This window comes from Phalacrocorax carbo, chromosome 2 (assembly GCF_963921805.1).
Source record: "Phalacrocorax carbo chromosome 2, bPhaCar2.1, whole genome shotgun sequence".
NCBI classification, from domain to species: Eukaryota; Metazoa; Chordata; class Aves; order Suliformes; family Phalacrocoracidae; genus Phalacrocorax; species Phalacrocorax carbo.
In genome coordinates this window covers 93,704,276-93,724,324 of record NC_087514.1, presented here as the reverse complement: position 1 = coordinate 93,724,324, position 20,049 = coordinate 93,704,276, and the positions used below count along the sequence as shown (strand labels likewise).

Genomic DNA, 20,049 nt, shown 5'->3' with positions numbered 1-20,049 from the left:
CTGAAGTTTCTTCTTAATTTCTTATTTAAGATAAAGCTGTCAATTTGTCATGCTGAGAGATTCTTGTATGCGATTATGCGATGTTATTTGTTGTTTACTTATCTAGATTAAAACAGTTGTTGATATTTGTATAGGCTGCGTAGTGACAGTTTAGCATCTGCATCGGGCTAAAGAGGCAAAATACCTGAAAGACTCATCATACTGCCTGTTTCATTTTTGGTCTTTGAATCTTAAACCTGAAAAAAGAGTCCAGGAGTTGCTACAAAGTTGAGTGATTTTATATTAAAATCTTTACAGGAAAGGGTTAGAGGTCTTGATTGCATTTCCCATTAGTCTGAAATCCTCTATGCAAAACCTGCAACCAGTACTTTCTCCAGACCAAATTTAGACTCTCAGCGGATGTGCTGAGAAGAAAAGGGACGAGTAAAGTGCATTTCATCTCATCACTAAAAATAATCCTTTGGAGCTTGGGTATTTTGATGTTTCCTATGTATCTGTTCCATCAATATTCTTCATATGCTCTGTAATTCACATCAAAGTAACTCCACTGCAAGTATATATTTTGCTAACTCGTTTCAAATAGTGGTTTGAAATCTTTGAGAACTGCTTGTTATCCTGGGGTTCTTTGTTCTGTTTTGACATTGGGGAAGAGGAGTTCATTGACCATCCTGAGAGCTGAGCTAACCTTGCTTTTGCTGCCAGAGCCCACATGGTCAAGCTGTGTCTTCAAAATTAATAATTGCTCTTTCTTTTGAAATACTGTGCATCTCAGCCAAATTCAGCCTCATATTGCTTAAATAAGTTCAAAACACTTTGAAACTACGTAGGAGTTAAGTTTGAACTTTTATGTTAATAATTGTCTAACATGAAGAAATGTCTGTCTTCTATTTTAAATTAATGTATTTAATCCAATTTTAACCTATTATAACAAACTGTGGCTTTTAATACAGCTCAGGAATGGATCAAGGACTACAAACATCTGCGCAACCATAGTTACAGTTTCAAACTGTATCTGTGTACTGAATGTGAGAGATGAGACTTTTTTTTCAAATGTAGGTGGATTTTTTTTTTAATTCCCCCCCCCCCCCCCGGTCTCTTTCTTTTACTTTTTAAAAATGCTTAGTTTATAAAGTGCAACAAATACTTTGTAAACACTGTAAGCATGTACTGGATTTCTAATTGTATGTTTTACTTCTGTCTGCTTTTATAGAGTGGAGGTGAATTTTCCAGTACTAAATATTTGCTTAATGCAAGTGTGTGTACAAGTAAATTTGTTTTAATTGGTGGAAGAAGGCTTTACAATTCATTAAGTTAGATTGAAACCGTGGTTTGAGGGGAGGAAGAGGATTAGGGACTTCTTAGACTTTGCTTGAAGGCACCAAACCAGGATCCTAATCTTCAAAGGCTGTTGGTGGCGGTGGGATGTAGCAGCTGCATTGAGCTCCCAACTGAGCAGCTGTTGAGCAGATGGAAGAGAAAAGATGATGACAATGACACTCAGTACAGGGAGTCTGGATGCAGGATATAAGGAGATGCCTGTGTTTTGGATACATCTTATGTTGATTTGAGTTTCTGTTGGCCTTATTTTGGCAGTTGATAATTGCTTGTTTAGGTAACCAGTTGTCTGCTAGTTTAAAAGGAAATTCTTTGTTAAGTTTAGTGGCAGCAAGTTTATCTTCTTTCATCAGTCTTGCTCCATCTAACTCAGAGCTTTATTTCCATCTGCAATAGGTAGAGATGGTTGCCTCATACGAGGAAGACTCCGTATTACCTCACTGTTCTATTGTTTTTTGTTATCAAACTGGGTCCTTCACCTGGCGGGAAAGGCATACTGTACTGCTTAAAACAACAAAGATGAAGGATGCTTCAGATCTGATGCTTTTCTGACTTTAGCTTTGTGTCAATGTGATTGGAATAACACCAGAATTGTAATACTCTGAATGACAGCCAGCCAGGTTTGATATACAGTTTAGGTCTTTGTTGACCAAGAGTTTGGTCTTTTTCTGAATACTTTTTTGACATTTAATGATGTCAAAAGTGCATGCCGCAGTTTATACTGTTAGCAGTTCTAACTCCTCAGACCTTGACCTACAACATCCTAGACTTGTGGTTAGAACAGAGCTATGTGGAGAGAACTGTCCCTGCATCTCTGACTTCTGACTGCTGTCTTCGGTTAATCTTGTTAACTGAAGCAGGGTGAATCTGATGAGGAAATGTATAGCACCCTATCAATCAACCTATATTTACTTTAGTTCCATCATATGAGCAACACTTACGGCTAATTTCAGCACTTCTTAAATCCTAAAGCAACTTTCAAAGGATTCTATCCAGCTTTGTTTCTTGCAGGGTGACTGAAAGGGGGACGGGAGCTGTGCATACTTATACCATCAAATTTGATTTTGTAATCTATTTTTTAATCGAGGTAGAGGCTATACATCACTAGCAGCAGTTCCTCTTCATGCTGATACATATATTTTCCCCAAGATTATGTCAAAGAAGGCCCCTCTGAAAACAGAAATTAAATGAATTTATGGCACATGCCTGCAGATCTCACTACTTCTATATTTTAACTGCTTACTTCCTATTTAGTGTTATAAAACCGCACTGCATTGTTTTACTACTCTAGATGCTCTGCTTTGTTACCTATGTTGCTGTTTGTTTAAAAGAAACTGTTTTCACTTGCTCGGCTGTCTTTTTTTTTTTGTTTGTTTGTTTAAACTGTATTGGCTGAAATTTTTTATGTTGGTTCTTTGCCTTCAGCTGATACTTTTCCTTTAAAAACAGATTATCCAAAATAATTCAACCAATTTTCTAGAATACATATGTGGGGAAAATTTCTGTTCATAATGTTTTCAAGTGGAACCAGTAAGACTGTGGATACCTTTTGTTTAAAAAGCCCTAATATTCCAGGGCTTGCAGGAAAGATCTAAGCGTTTTTCGCATGATATCTTTTGTTAGGATAGATAAGAGGCACACTCCTGATGCAAAAGTCTTTTGAGATTTGGCCTCTACACAGCCTCTGAAAATATGCAATGAACAGTCAAGATACCTTACTATAGGAAGCTAATTGCAACAGGCTGTTTTAGGGAGGCAAGGACAAGAACTAAGAAAACATGTCAATTTGCTTTGGTACCTGGCTGCAAAGGTTTTTAATTCTTTCATAGGAAGCATATTAAAAAAGTGGGATACTAAAGACCAGTGGGGCTGGAAAACCTGTGAGAAGTTGCTGGAGAACATGAGGAGATGAACTCAAGCAGAATTTGGCATGTTAGGAAAACTGCTAGTGGGTCAGGGCATGGTGAGCAGAGAAAAAGATAAAGTGAGGAATCTGAGAGATTGAAAAGAATTTGGGCGACAGGGTGGCCTGAAGTGGACAGAAAGAATTTAGAGTCTCAGACACATGAACGAGCATTAATATAACATTTTTCTATTGCTGTCATTACTCAAATGGCAGTTAGTTTAAGCATCAGAGGTTTCTGGTGTATCTAAGGGTTTCAGCAACGCCAGACAGCCCAAATATAATCCCTGATTGTGAAGCCTGGAATTTATGTTTTAACTTCTTAGGTATTTTGTTTCAAAAAGATAAAGCCCAAAACATGTTAAATGTGTTTTTTTAAAAAAAAAAAAAAACCACAAAAAATTCAAGAGAACTCTCAATAAAGGTTGCAGAGTCAAACACTCATCATCTGTGTGGGTGGGTACACTTGCAAAATACTAATTTCCTGACTTGACTGTATAGAATTTTTTTCCCCCCCCCCATGATCCTTCCAAAATTCAGTGTATAGAATGGGTAGTGTTTCATTAGTCTTGTTTAGTGAGCATAGAGTATATACACAAAAAGCAATGAAATTAATTTTGTCAATTCCTAATTTTTATTTCTTGGCTTAGCAACCTTAATGAGCTGGGATTTTGTTTGGGTTTTAATATAGGATTTATTTTGTGTTGTGGGAAATATGTTGGGAATCTACCATAACATACTAAAATAAATTACCAAAATGCCGCCATCTTTAGCAGTATGTGCTGTATGCTCTTAGTTACTCAGCTGTGGACCATATAGTACACTGCTATATAAAAGTTCACCTATTTCTTCCTTAGGTCCTGTGATATCTAGACCTTTTAGGGTCACTGGCTTCAGCTCCATCATGATGTCTTAACATATACTGTGTTGGCGGTGACATATTGACCACCAAACCACGCTGAAGCATGGAGGTGGTGTACACTGAATGGAGGGTCAGGTAAGCGTCTGTTTATTCATAATACTGTCTTGAATATACCATCTCAAAAAAGCACAAGACATCTAATGTTTTTTTTAATCCATAAACGGTCATAAAATTGGCAATTTATCCTCCCTTCTGCCTCAGGAACTAGAGGCTCCATAATCCAGCAGGGTTTGCAATCTGACACTTGCTGTGCCATCACGTTAAAAGGAATTGGGAATTCATTAAACAAAGCTTGATGACACTGGGTGAGGAAAAATCTTTATTTTTTTCTTCCTGTAAGCAGCAGTGTACTGAAATGTCTTACACTACTAAGCCCTTGCAGGCAGCATTTGAAACTTACTGCTTAAGCTGATGGATTTTACAAGTGACCTTCAGAGTTGGTGCAACTGTTTTGAGATTAATTAATTTATATAACAGTTAACATCACCTTTTATATCTTGTTTGTAGGCTTCGGGGGTGGGGGGCAAAAAGAGGATTTTTGGCACTTCTGTTGTTGAAATAACTTGTACGAAAGCAATAATACACAAGCTATGTCGGGATCGAAAATGATTCTGTGTCAAATTATATTTTCTGTGGATGAAAGTATTCCCCTTGCTCTGCAGCAAATACTGGCTCTCTTCTCAATCATCTAATGGGCTTATTTAATTTTTTTCCTAGTCTTACAAAATATGCTGTTTATTTAAAAGTGTATGCAGCACTGTGTTTTTTAAGTTTATATTTCAGGTTGGAAATGGCTGTCATTTCACTGATCTTGATATTAGTCTTAGCATAAAATTCTAATTACATTATTTTAACAACAGTATAAGAAAGGAAACTTAGTATTTGGCTATTCCTACCATAAAAATAAGTTCTTTGCAATGTAATAGTTATATTATCAAATATGTTGCTTGTTCTTTATCTACATGTATAATGATCATTGGAAGTTTAGCTGAGGAAACTTAAAAAATATTACTATTTAAAATGTTCATTGTTAGATAAAGCTTTTGTATAATAAATACATTGTAGTCTGGTAGACCCAAAGGATTCAGGTCCAATGAGATACTTGAAAATCATGGTTCTCCTTTCTGCTTTGTCACTTTAAAAAAACAGGGATATTTATTGTGGTGGCAAGTGTGTCACACACAGTAGTGACTTTCCAAATACTATCATTTTTATCATTATAATTTGTGATTACTTCATTTTGTTTTTCTGCTGAGCAGCACTGTGGCATTTTTATCATGAAAGTGTGCATCCAAGAATGATAAGCTGTACTTCTAGGGTGTGTGTGAATGGCAGCTAAACGTTGCTGGAAGTCATCTGCCTATTCATTACATTTACAATATGTGCAGCAGTAAAATAGAACATGTCTTTCCTCCACATTACCTATATTTAACAACTTGGATCTAATTCTGCCCTACAGTTTAAACCCCCTGCCCACAAAACAAACAAACAAACAAAATTTAACATGCAAATGGCTTGTTTAGCTTTTTTTGGGAAGCCTTTTTTTCCCCCCTGTGTGTGTCTTTCACAAACATAACACAGAATGATCGACAAGGTTTTTCCTCTCTGTTAGTGGACTAAATTATGAGGGTTACACTATCTCAAAAGTCCCTCTACAACTTTGTCTTTCACCTGGAAGTATCTTATCTCGGATTCTTAAGTCTTTTCAGTCACTGATGGTAATGTAAAATATTGGTTGATACTGTATTTTGGGTTTAATTTTGAATTAGTTAACTTATTTCTTAATTGGCAATCTAGAGCAGAGTTGAAAGAGCATATGGAAAATGACAAAACTTTTACAGCCCTTCTGTCTTCATTTTGGGATCAGGTACTCAAAAACCAGACATCAGATGAATGGACATCACAAACCGATCCATCAGAAAAAAACCCAAATGGAAAATGAATGAAAGAGAAGAAAGAAGGCTGAAGATAATGCTGTGTGCTTCAACACAAAAGCAACTAGAAAGAAGGACTCAAGTTAATTTGCAGGTAGTACCTATGGTAGGTATGACCCACATTATAGCAAAACTTGCTTTTTGTTTGTTATCCTCTAAGTACTTCTGTAGATCTTTATTGCAGAACAATTGATAATGTGGCACATTTATTTACTTACTTTTTTATTTTTACAAGAATGTCGCCCACAGATAGCCTGAACAAAAATAAGGTACCCTGTTCAAAGAGCTGTCTTCTGCTTGGTTTGTGACAGTAGCAGTCTTTTGAATAAAGTAAGCAGGTGCTGATCAAAAGGTGTTTCTAAAGGTTTTCTCTTACATTTTGTTACAAGCAATAATAAAGGAGAGCCACTGAGACGCACTCTTTGAAGAGCCATGAGACGTGCTGTGAGACTTCTTGGAATTCTGTGTGTAAACTAGATGAAAAAACTGTGACAATGTACAGCTTCCTTTGCAGTCATGGCTGCATTTCTCAGAGGCATATTTATTGAAGCACCAATTTTATCAGTTAATGCAAAATATTCCACTTAATTGCAGTTCTAAGAGTTAACACTAAGACTTTGTCGGACCTCAAGTGCAAGCGCATCCTGTCTTCCAAAGGGAACTTGAGAAGGCATTTGATGCTTTCCTGTTATTCAGAAAAGAGATTGAAATTATATTTTTTTTTTTTTTTTTTTTTTAGAGAGAAGATAGTAATCTCTGGTAGCCACCTTCACAAGTTGACATCACACAATATTCTAATAGCTTGACTGGTATTTAGGTGGAGATGTTAATGTACATGCTGTTTCTCTAGGTTTCTTCTAAGTATGTGAGTTTGGTTTTGAGGATGTTCTTTTTTTTGTTGTTAGTGTTCATGGCTATACATGTCTCTTACATTATTAGAAAACATTTGCACAATAGACACCTTCAGTTTAACTAGATCAAATCACTTTCTGACTTTTAAAGTTGTGTATAATAATCTAATCAATTCAAATTGTCAAAGTTTTTTCCCCAGTTAGCTTCTTTTCCCCACTGTTTTCTAGGGCTGAAGTAAGTGTCTATATGGAATCTGGATTTCCTGATTAGAAGTTGTTATTGCTCACATTGAAAGAAAGAAATACATTTTTTAGTAGCTTGCTGAAATTGGTGTAATAAAAAGAAAGAAAAAAAGGAATTTGTGTTTGGATAGTCGAAGGCCTCATTCCTTGCAGTGAACTAGAAGCTCTGCTAACAGGTAGGGAGTAGACCAATGTGCTGATGATGTGAGTTTCACATAAGCATCTGGGGGTTTTGGGGTTAGTTTTTTTTTGTTGGTTATTTTTTAATTAAGTAGTGAGTTAACAAGCCTTGTCATAGTCAAAGCACAGTTCAGTCATTACAGATTCACTAAGCAGGTGGACAAATCGTTCCCATGTTCACAGTGCAGTATTTTGAAATAACTTGTCTCAGTTTTAAAGAAGTTGGAGAAGCATAAGGGTAAGCACTTCACATCATTACATCATTACAAGTTACTTTTGAACTAGCGGAGTATGGCAGTCCAAATTTGTCTGAGGTTACGTATGAAATGTGTCATTATCTGATGAGCGCATTACCTCTCTGTTTCGGAAGTGAAAAGTGCATTTACAGACTGGGTCTCTGGAGCTCACCCCGGAACGGTGCTTGTAATTATTGCAAAGATTAAGAACTTACTTGAACTTTTCATACCTGGTTCTGACCTGAGTTTTGCTGTGCTATCTCAAGAAGCAAATTTCATGTTAACACTGTTTCTTTCTTACAGCCTCTTTGAAGGGAAGACTAATGAAATGAGCAATTAGCCATACTACCAGCCTGGGCTGTCTCTTACCTTTTTCCACGAACGGCCCTGAACCCATGGCAGGACAGGACCTGTTGCAAATGGCAGCCAGTGCGGTGCTGTGTCCTGTCGCTGAGGGTGAAGAGCTGATGGCAGAATGGCATCAGGATAATGCTGCTGTGCTGACTGCAACTCTGAGTGCACAGTCTGTGCTGCCACGCAGGGCTCCAAAGCTCCAAGAGTGCTAAAGCAAGTAGCTATCATTTTATCTTCCCAGAATTGTCTCTCATTATACCTAGATAAACAGACTCATTTGGGAAATATATTTTAGAGTCTATCGATACTTTAAAATTAAAACTTAAAAAAAAAAAAAGCCTTTAAACTGAAAAAGATTTGCTGAACGAAGGCTGAGTAATCAGAGAAGTGTAGGTAACGGTACTCAGGGAATGGCTGTCTCGTAGTGCTTTTTTTGTTTTGGTTTTCCCCAGAAGAGGGCACCAAGTGAACGATATCAGACTGGCTTTTACTTTTCAAATGCTTTTTCAGTGTTCCTTTTTCCCAGTAAACCTGAGTGCAGACTGCGTATTGACGTTAGAGTTTAAAATGATGATTTCTGCCTAGTTTACTTGCTACAAGGATAGCTGAAATGTCTGAATTGGAAGTTTTCATTAGTTTCAGTATTAGGCTGTAGAATTTATTTAGTAAAATCTATTTCAAGTTTATAAAAAAGGCAGTTTTATATGAAAGTTGAAGATTTTTATGACTATGGCAAGAGGTGTGTGTATATTTTAGAGCATAAAATAGGCAAACAACTGAACCCCATGACATTATTAATGTTGCCTAAGTCTTGCTTACATCTTCCAAATATTTATTTTCTATATTTCAAGTTAAATTAATGTAATATTACAACTCAAAATAGTGTTCTCATGGCCATTTTTCTCCCATCAGGAAATAAAACAGAATACACAATATAGTGATGCTTTTATTTCACATGTTAATTAATGTATTCATTGGTGCAAGGATGGCTTGTGCATTCTGCTGACAGTGCATGCGAATTAAAGGCCTCAATTCACAGGGAATACTAGTGATACTAAAACAGTATAACCAAATTTTATTGTCTTACTACAAGTACAGTTTGATCATCTAAAACTTTATGAAGGTATACTATATTACTGATTTGGAGTATTGGGGGTTTTATGGCTGTATTGTAAAATGCTGATTAATACCTACCATTGTGAATTTCTTGAATGTGTATAGCCATAATATTATGCTTTAAGTTACAGATCATGTAGTTAGCAACAGAGAGAGGGCAGCCTAACCTTTTCAGTTGCTGAGTTTTATCCAATAGTTCATATAAAGAAGGGAAAATCATAGTGGCATCTGTAAGGATCAGATGTCTATAATCAGTGTTCAAAAGCTAACTGTGAAGAGTGAAACTGATTCCTAACACAACAGGTCTACTGATAGTCTTTCCTGACTGTTTCACTAAAATCCTAAGTGCTATAATACATGTGGGACCTTTATGGAGCCTAAAGCTTGATCAAGAGGACTCAAGACCCTTTGGTCTCAATGGGTTGGAATTTCCCAGTGTCTCAAACACACCTTATTCACATCCAAAAGATGAAAAGTTCAGTCATCCATATTACAATTCCAGGTTCCTTTGGACTTTCGCTCTTTAATCTTAGAAGTTTCAACCAACCCTCCTAGTAACAGTGTCATCTTTCTTTTCTCCTTAAAGAAAAAAGAACACATCAGTATTTGTGGGGAGTTTGCACCACAAGCGCTGCATAAGATAGGCACTGTCTGCAATATTATCAGAATTCTGGAATCTGCATTTAAAAATTATTACATGTGCTGGAAATAGGCAGCTATGCTTATACATTTTTTAAGGAGTACTTCAAATAGCTAGAAAACCCAAATAGCTCTACTTTTCTACAAAGCATTTAATCCCCTAACAAAGGAAGGTTGTTCTGTAATGTCATTGTGAAAGACATGTCCTTGAAATGTATAAAAAGTACAGTTTTAATTCTGATTACGGTGAGTAGAAATGGTAGCAAAGAACATTTTCCTAGTTTGTATATCAGCATGTTATACTTTTGAACTACTGTCCTTGTACTAAATTCACAAAGATATTACGGAAATTAGCCCCTGCATTTTCGGTCTCTCCTTCATAGCTTTAAAAAAGTTCTGTCTGTCCTGTAGGAGTTCAGAATCTAGATCTTTGACAGTTGGGTTTTTTTGTGTTGTTTTTTTCTTCTTGAAAGATCACAAATGTTTAGGGAAGTGGGGAAAAACTAATATGAAGAGTTATTCAGATTGGCACAGCTTGCCTTTCAGAGTCGGCTTTCATTTTGAAGCCTGCTCTTTAAATCGCAGATTTTTCCATATAGGCCCTTGGTTCTATTGAGATCATTGTTTTAGCTTTCACACCTTCTCTGCATCAAACACTTCAACAACTCCCCTGAGTACTTAAGTTCCTTAACTCGAGTTAAGGGCTTTTATTCTTTGTGTAGTGTAAGCTTTATTTCTCTGGTGCAAGAAAGTGTTAATACACAAATAATTGAGGGTTAAATCCCCTTTTGCATATTTCTTGTTTTGAAAACTTGCATAAAATAACAGCTGTATGGTTCATTCTTAGGTCAGAATTAGCAGGAATACTCTTACCAGTGGGTGTCTTGAGTATAATATAAACTAATTTTGTTGTTTTCTAAAATACTTTGTTTTCAAAATAGCAGAACTTTAATTACCTTCACAAATGTGTCATGAAAATAGCTATGTTTTCATTATAGAGTGTTTAAAGAATGAGTAATCCTGTTTATTACATCTAACGTGAATATAGTGTGTGTATTTGGAAATAGTATTGACTTAGTAACTAATTATTTGCAGGCATGATTCAAAAAGACATTGTTTCCTTTTGCTAAGTGCTGATCAATAATTCGGAATAGAGATGTAAGCACCTTTCAAACCTGCTATAGTTGACTTTCACAAGACAAGGTTTTTAAAGTTGTTCTTTGCTTTTATTTCTCCCTTTGAAATTATTCTGTGTTACAGATGTGACTTTAGACTTGTTTGTGAATTTGTAAACAGCCAGTGCTTCCTCTGTTGTTGCTGATTTTTGAAGAACCTTAAGTGCTTAAGACATAGAGTTAAATGTTCTGAGGTACTCTTTAAGTGTGGTGCAGGGAAATATCTGGAAAATCAAGGAATTTGGAACAGCAGATCTGTGGTCTGTGTAGGCCTTTTCAAATGTTTTACAGTTTTGTTCCCTAGGTATCCTCTCTTTGTACATAAATGCACATATAATTTTCATATGAATTATTTTCCCTTCTAAATAAATTCCACTTGCTGGCCGGAAAGAGTAGCACGTCGTGCAGTTGAGAAAGTAGAATCTGTCTTTTTCATCCAGAAAAAAAAATCTAGCAGGCTTCAGTTGACCATTCAAACATCAAAATACAACAGTCCAGTATAAACATGTTGCATTATGCAGTATTGGCTGCTAGTAAATTACTCAACACAGCAAAGTATGTCATTCTGGGACTATAAATAAATAGTTGAAAGGTGATAAAATAATAACTGAAGTACTTGATTGTAGACAGGTCTGATAGGAATCTGTGTTCTCATCCCTCCCATATCAATCTTTCCTAACTAATAGCTTTAAACACCCTTGATAAAAGGCATTAAAAGCCTAAATTAACACAGTAACTGAGAAATGTCATCCCTTCAGGCCACTTACACAGGAAGAATAGATGATGATTTTTCCAGCTGTGACAAGGTTCATTTCCTTTCTGACAGGATGCATTCTTATAGTTAGTTCTGCAGAAACACATGGGAACGCATGCTGGCATCAAAGCCTTTCACTGCCAGCGCTGTGAATACAAAACAAGGCTCAAGGCCTCTCTGATGCAGCTGATGTTAATGCATACAGGTGGATTACATGTGTGTTGTCTTTATGTTACCGCTTAGATAAACTGCTTAGGGAGGAAAAAGAAGTACTGTAGAGCTGAATGTTGAATGCTATGTAGGAGTGTGTCTTTTGTGCTGTGAAAAGGATTTCTAGAGAAAAGGGGTATTTTTTTTACTTATTGGTAGTTCTCCCTCTTGCACTGAATATGCAAAACCCAAACACTCTGATCCTGATTTAACAAAACAGGCAAATTTTTAGCTTAAATGGTTTTTTGTGGCATTGAGGGATATTGATCTTTAAGGATATGTTTGATTTGCCTGCCTGAATCTGGGTATATTTATGGAAATCCTGGTTTAGGATCTGTGTTCGGAAAGCACCTATATAAAGGCATATATACTGCAAAGACAAGGGCAGCTTATGACCCTGGCTCATTAACTGAGAAGGATGCCTTTGCTAGTTCAGATGGATGTGGACTTCAACCAGCTCATAATTTTTTGTTCTGTACTGGTACTCCATGGCCAGGAGAGAATGGGAATGTCTGCTCAAAACTTTCTAAATCAGCTTGCACATATTGGCATATTTCAAGGTTTTTAATATAATAGATTGTTGCTTGTCCACCTTGGCTACACTCCCCTTCATTTTCTGGAAAGCTTCCTGATTCAGTTTTCTGTTTTAAAGTTCAATGTTGAATCTCTATCAAAGGCCCAGCCACTCTGTGAGTGATGCTTTGGGGTTCCTTCTGTCTTGGTCGAGTGATTTGTTTACATAATATTACCATAGCAACGCAAAGTCTAAGTCCATCAGTCTGCCAAAAAGGCAGACTTGCATTAGAAATCCTGAATTTACATACTTTGTATCACTGCCTGCCTGGAACTGTTGGACCTGTTCCATCTTGTTGGTATTTAAAAAGTGAAGCCTTCTCCTTTCTTCTAACTGAGCATTTTACAGGGTTAGAAAATAAGTTTAACTGAATAAATAGGATGGGAATGTGCTATGTTGCATTAATGGCCTCTGAAACCTGCTACTTGATGTGTGCAGTGAGTGGGTGGACGGGACAGTGGGGAGCCAATTAGCTGCCTGTGATAATATTGAAATAAATCAGCTTGTGGAGAAGTTGTCCTGTTAGGACCTGGCAGCGTAGTGAATAGGGGATATCTGCTTTTGTCCACACTGGCAAAATTAACTTTTCAGCAAAAAGTAGAAATAATGAAATAGTCTTGCAGTGGTTTGGCAGGAGTGCAGCGCTCCGACCCTTGAGCGATGTGGGTGGTGCTTCATCCCGCAGTGCTGGAGCCATGGCATCACCCATGGTGGCAGAGGAGAGTAGGCAGATGTCTGGCAGGAAACATAGGTGTGAAGGCGGCTGATAGACGTCTCATGCTACTGGGACAGATGGCTCTCAATCTCTGTGGTAGCAAGTATGCCATGTCTTCAAAGGCAGGCGTTTGCTCTATTAAACATTCTTAGCTTATATAGCAGGCAACTGACAGGGCTTCAAAAGGTACAGGAAAGAGAGTGATACCCAAAGAAGAGAGAACTGACTTCTCCTAGGAGGCTGGCTAGGCAGTGTGGCTGGGCGCTGTTGATGATGTTCAGGTGCATAAGTAGACAAGTGACCAAAATCATGCAAAATTAATTAAACTTTTGCAAAAAATGAACAAAATAAGTCACCGTCTAGAAGAAGGATTGCAAATCCAGAGCTGTCTCCTATTCCTTGTTCTGCAGCTGACCTGCCATGTATCCTACAGCAAACATATTTAATAAGTTTTAGGAAGCTGCTTATTACCTATGAAAATGTAATCTATTATCTAGATATCAGGTGTTTGGAAACTACTCCTGAAAATGTTATCAGCCTCTTCCTGTTTGCTTCCCCATTGACAACTGAGGGTAAACATAAAAAAAAGTGCTTTGATTTCCACATCATGCTGACTATGCAGTGATCATGTGATGGGATATCTCCTGCATTAATTCTTAAAAGATGAGACTAATAAAACTGGAGCTGGAGAGTTACTTGTAATAATGTTGGCGTGAAATGCTGTCTTGAGGAGAATTTTTACTACATCAGGGTTGGTGTTAAGACTTAGATTCTTAAAATATGTTCACTTTTCATTATTTTTTAATTCAAATGTATTTATTTCTTTGGTTTGTGTTTTTGGTTTTGGCTGCAAAAATGAAAATAGATTTGCCTGTTTCAGGGTTGGACCAAATGACCTCCAGAGATTCCATTCAACCTCGACCATTCTGTGATCCTGTTTCATTTCTGGTTTTAGCCGGCCGTTTCTTTCTGGTTAGGTTTGGTTTGGGTTCTCTACTGTAAGGCTAATATTTCAGAATTTCAGTACATCAGAAAAATATGAAGATAAATATTGTAAATTAGAAATTGTCAGCGGGAATGTAGATGAAGGGGGAGGATAGTCCTTTAAGAATGTACCCCTCAATGTTTTTCTTATTGAAAGTCATTGTTTTCCGTTGTATTTGTGACCTAAATGTTGTCCTTGCTATCTTTACTGAAAATTGTGTGTTTTCTTCATTAAGTTAAAATTACTTTCCCTTAATGTCATTTCCTTTTGCTCCTTGAAAACTTCCTGTTCTGCTTTGTTTCCCCTTTCTGAGGGATTTTGTTTGTTTGTTTTTAGTTTGTGACATAGAGTATGCTGAGAGTTGGCACTCCGAACTTTGATTCAGGAAAAAAAATCAAAACTAAATTTGGAAATGGCTCTGGCCAGTTTTTCTTGATTAAACTTATGGTGGAAGCCAAATTTAGATGCAGTAGGTCGCCTGCTGGTAAAACAGATCATAACCTTTAACTGCCTAGACCATTATCTAAGATCATGCTTCATTAGGAACAAGATCATGTGAAAGATGAACTGTGGCTTTGAGGATGTGCTGTAAATGCTAATCCACTGACATTCTTTTGGATTTCCTACACACGCTTTGTGTTCCCGTAGAAGATGCTACATCCTTCATATTTGCTTTCCATTTCCTGGTGGGTGAGAAGCCTTTCAGATGTGAGATCTGCTCTTACGCCTTCATTGATGCAGACTCTCTGCAGCAGCACGTCCGAACATGTGCTAGTGAGAGGCCCTACAAATGTTGACTCTCTTCATATAGGTGGTAAGTGTAAATAATCCCTCCATTGCACAAATTCTGTAAATCTGTTGGCTTGCAACAAACAACAACAAAACTCCACACTTTAAGGTATATGCCCCTACCCATTAATAGAAGCCAAGTCAAGCATTTAAACATATTCGTGTTGGAATCTTGGCTCTAGGAAGGCTGTTTTGTTTAAAGGGATAGCTTTCCATCCCCTCTTTGCAGCTCTTTCTATATATAACTGCTGTGCAGACTGTGCTGGAAGATGTATGGAACACTAGTGTGATAAATACAAAAATATCCAGTAGAAGAAGGTGATAGTATTTGTGCCTGTGTGAGAAGGGATACTGGGGCAAATGGTAGAGACTTGTATAAAAACAAAAATACATTCATTCACTAACTCTATGTCTTAATTTACTGTATTAGGTGCACCACGCTGCTTTTTTCACACTGATTTTTGTCTGCAGCTTTGCTTGTGGTGTTTTCATTCTACCCTCCCGCCCCCGCCGATTGAGGAAATGATCACATTTCTGACAGTGCTAACACATTTCATTTTGCAGTGTTGGCAGAGTGTGTCATGTGATGAGTGGGAGAATTAGCTAGTTTTAGTAAAGCCGAAGTACATTTTGAAAGTATGTACTTAGCAGCCATAGAGGCTGTTTAGATGTTAAGTTCTTGTGTGTTTAAACTCTGTACACTAAATGATGTACTGTTTGATATTTTTTTTTAAACTCAAAAGATTTAAACTAAGATAGGCTAATGTCCACAAGTCACTGCGTACCTCAGGAAGTAGTTGGTGGAAGGAAGCTTGATTAGTTTTGGTTTGTTATTTATGTGGGGGAAAGCTTAATTTACTGTTTATCTGCCATAATAAAGGTAATTCTGATTACAAAACTAGTGCTACTTTTGGAGAGTCATCTGGTACTACAGTTAAAATCTGGAAATGCATCTATCAAAAGTGGTAAGATACCTTGAGCTTAAAGGAAGTTCATTCTTCACCAAGAGCTTTTCAGTATCTGGTAATGGAATGACAATGGAAAAGGCTTTTTCCTAATTTTTGTGGCAGCTCTGTAAAAATGCAGAATTGTAAACATTATCCAAATATTGTAACAAAAAAATGAAGGAAATTTGTATAATGGAATGGTCACTTACTGGCCTTGTTACAAAGACAGATATTTGTTTGTAGATATTTACCTTCTGGGAAGTATCATGTATGTCCTAATATATGAGCAGGAGAAAATAGTGGTTGGAAAATTTGAGGCAAACAGTAGTGGTGAACTCCAGACTAAAGAGTGGAACACTGGTAACTTCTTTATGCATTACTGTAGTAGGCACAAGAAATCCAGTTTCCTCTCGTATCAGATAAGCTTTAGTTATAGAATACAGTTAGGCATGATACGGGACTGTCATTAAGTCCTGTGTTACTAAAAATCTATTTTTTAAATAAACTCTTCCGTAGTAACTATCATAGTATTTTGTTTCTCTTTGCAGTATTACTTTATAAGCATATACTTTTTCATTTATTTATAAAAAGTCAGCCCTACTTACGTGGATCAAAGACACTTATTTGCAAATTAATCATGTGCCTCCTTCCACCAGCCTACTTCATCCTGTTAAATGCACATTAGCCATTATAACAGAAACACTTTTATGCTTTACTTTTGCTGTGGAACTAGTTCCAATTGAAGTTAACAGAATTGTTCTTTAATAAGTTATAGACTCTCATTATATAATAAGCTTTTAAGATGAGGAAGTGAATGTTTTAACCAGTGTCTGTGAGAGTAAATGGCAACACTGAAAGTACTCTTCTGCGTAAAATCTATACTGACAAAATATTTAGTTCCTGTCTGTATAGTGGTAACTGCAAATGACTGCATAGTGTTTGGGTGCCTGAAATTGCCACTTACGAAGCAGTTTGCCTGAATTGTGTGAGTACATTTAAGGTGTTGGGTTTTTTTCCCTTAAGTAATCTATTTCAGGTCTGTAATTAGTCTTAAGATTCTTAAGCAACTAGAATATAACAACCTCTATTTCTGAAAATGTATCAACAGTACAACAAAATGTAGGGATATAAAAGAAAAAAAGAAAGACAGAAAAAAACCCCAAGCAAACCCAACCCTTTTCCGGTCCCCAAGCATATACTTCACACCCACATAGAACCCATTGACTGATTCGGTGGGCTGTATTCAAAGGGGGTAAAAAATCACGCATGAGCAGACAGACCTGAGTGTAAGCAAGACTAAGGATGGCATAACTGCAGTGATGAAGTATACAGAAAAGTGTAATCTCTGAACTTTTCCAGTATTCTGATTTAGTTTGTGAATTAATATGTATTGTTACTGATATTCAATTAGAAGAGTTCAGTTATTCAGGTTCTCACCCATTAGGATTATTTGTGCTTTGAGTTTACCAGAGACATTGAATGAAAAACAAGATAGCGAAATCTACAGTAGCAACTCTTCATCAAAATTGAGGATTACAGTGAAATTTAATTTTAAAGTGCACCTCTGTGTATTGATATACATACACACAAAAAAATATATATACATAATGAACTCAAGACTTAAAATGTGTATGTAACTGGGCTGTTTACAACAGGAGCTCATAGCTATAGAGAGATGTAAATTTGCTTGAGATATCTGCCTTGCTTAGCAGCTGTGAAGAGTCAGATGGCTGCTTCTGATGGCACAGAATCTGATGGGTTCACATTTTTGGTAGTTTTGCTGTCAAAGACTGCAAGAGGATTTCCTGAAAGTTGTGTGTTGCTGGTGATGATACAGGTAGGGATTTAGAGTTCTGTGCTGCTTTAATAAGAATTTATGGGAAAATATTTCATCTTTTGTGTAAATCTTGGTTTGAAACCCCAAGTTTTTCTATGCCTGTATAGTAAAATATTTTCTCTCGCGCCAGGTCAAGTAATTACATTTTTTGCTAGTTGTGAGGGGAAGGGAGGGTTATGGTATGCTTGCCTCATTAAGAATCCTTTAAGGAAGTCCAGTGTTTCGCTGTTGCATTTGTATAAGTAACACCACCACCTAAGTACCCCAACCCTGAATATAGAAAACCTGTAAATATTTGCAGCACCAGCCAAGAGGTTTTTAAACTGGCATGGTGTATGCATTACTGAGCCTAAGAATTAATTTCAGCCAGCCTGGTTGCTTAGTCTGACCTCCCTGTGGATCCCCTTCTGTACTTGATGGAGAATGATGGGCATTCCCACAAGACATCTTAATTTCACATGAGACATTACTGAAATGTGTGGACTAATTTGCCCCTGTTAGGGTTACTTACTGCCTGCCTACAGTTAACTTTACAGAGGAAATCTAGAAGATAATATGCCTGTTGGCTAACATTATGTGGGATGAATCCTGTCGGTGATGGTTCTGATTTTCCTAGCTCAAAGGGCTGCAATAGTTGTTGCTAAAATAAACAGATCTTCCTTATCTGTTTAAGGGAAACCTTAAATTCAGAGAAGCGTACATTACAAATTGGTAAGTTTTGATTATTTGATATTAGGTAACAAGTGCTGAGACTAACCGACAAGTCTCAGTCTGGATTCTCTAAAAGCCTGTATACAGTTGTATTCTAGGCTGTTCAGGGGAAGTGCCAAAACCCAAACGTTTAGATCCTATATTTGGTGTTCCCTGAGTCTGAAAGAACTGAGGTTTTGATTAGGACCAGATGACAATTCCACTGTCTCAAGGCAGGATTTAGACCCATACTAAGTATGTAGCAGACCTCACATTTTGATATAAAATGAATTCTTGACAGTATTTGTGTTATGGTTAAGCTCTTTATTTTGAGGAATATCCCTTAGTCATAATGCAAAATAGGTAGAATGAAATGACAAATGCAAGGTCAAAAATTTTTTCATATATTCAGACTGGTTCGCAACTTTCACTACATCCAGCTGTAATTGCATGCAGCCTCACATGCACATGTGAATGTGCATGGCTGCATCCTAAGGATGTAAATGCATAGAAAGTAAACTGGGACACGTGCTTGTGAGAGTCTAGATTCTTAATGCCTGTACAGAGGTTTTATTTTCAAAGAACATACATACCCACAGGTGTGTAACTGACACTAAAACAGAAATATTGCTGATAGTGCAAAATCCACTAACCTGCTCCAGTGGTAGGAAAAAAAGTGTTCTGTGTTCTGGTCTAGCCCTGCCACTGGGCAGAGCCATGAGAACTTGCTAGGAATGACTTACTCCTGACCTACTGTTTGGCTGGTTTGGATATGTAAACACTCCAGCTAGAGACTGCCTGCCTGCCCGTGTTTGTGCAGTGCTCACTGCTACTGACAGTACTAATGACTGATACGTTTTAAATTTTTTTACAGCATTCAGAAGAAGAGCTTGGACCTTCACATACGCCGACATCACACTGGTGAGGCATTGGCTGTAGTTTTGCTGCTGTTCTTCCCCTGACAAACCACTTCTCTGAAAACACATTAAGAAACATCACCTGGGTTCAGGAACCTCATTAACCAGTTCCCAGCCCACCTTTACCCTGAAATCACTTCCTTTGGAACAGTAGGCTTTTCAGGCTTAAAGTTCCGCCAGAGCATCCTGGCAAATACAGAAGCTGTGGCATTGTCAGACTTTTGTACCGAAAGCCAGGGGTTGTCTGGAAGAAGAGAAGAAACAGTCCTTATGTGGCAATTAGAAGCACTTAGGATGGTCTTCCCCGAAAGCTTTGCATGCGTTATTGTACAGGTGGTAACGCCAGTGTGCTGAGAGGAGCGTGGAGATTGGTGTTGCACAAAGGGTGGGCATGTTTATTTTTGTTCTGATTACCTCTTGCTGATATATTCCACTTACAAATGAAAAGTTTGACATTTCAGGGCACAATCTGTTGAAATGTACCAAAGCTGCCAGTGAACCCCACAGGTGCTTTCTGTGATATATCTCCCATTTTTAACACAGGTCTCTATATAAAATGGTAAATGATTCAAGAAAATCTACTGATGGCATAGCACTCATAATATGGTAAAAAAAATTTCATTAAATTTCTTCATGGTTATTTTTATAACAGAATGTGTCTATTATCATAAACTAATCCAATGTTGAAGTAAAAATATAAACTATTGAAATATGACATCAAATAAACATGACTTGCAAATTCA

At 37.1% G+C, this 20,049-nt stretch overlaps 1 long non-coding RNA gene across 13 annotated transcripts in view; it reads left to right on the top strand.

Moving 5' to 3' along the window:
- Positions 1-20,049, top strand: part of LOC135311992 (uncharacterized) — a 25,045-nt gene extending 4,996 nt beyond the window's left edge. For 8 of the 13 annotated variants that reach the window (XR_010371590.1, XR_010371592.1, XR_010371596.1 and 5 more), the window contains 5 exons: positions 4,096-4,235; positions 5,958-6,200; positions 7,908-8,171; positions 14,775-14,940; positions 19,264-20,049. This is a non-coding gene — a long non-coding RNA (uncharacterized LOC135311992). Of the gene's footprint in view, positions 1-950; positions 1,053-4,095; positions 4,236-4,361; positions 4,466-5,957; positions 6,201-7,173; positions 7,365-7,907; positions 8,172-14,774; positions 14,941-19,263 lie in introns of all 13 variants that reach the window. The other 5 variants (XR_010371588.1, XR_010371594.1, XR_010371589.1 and 2 more) reach the window with 4 other exon arrangements.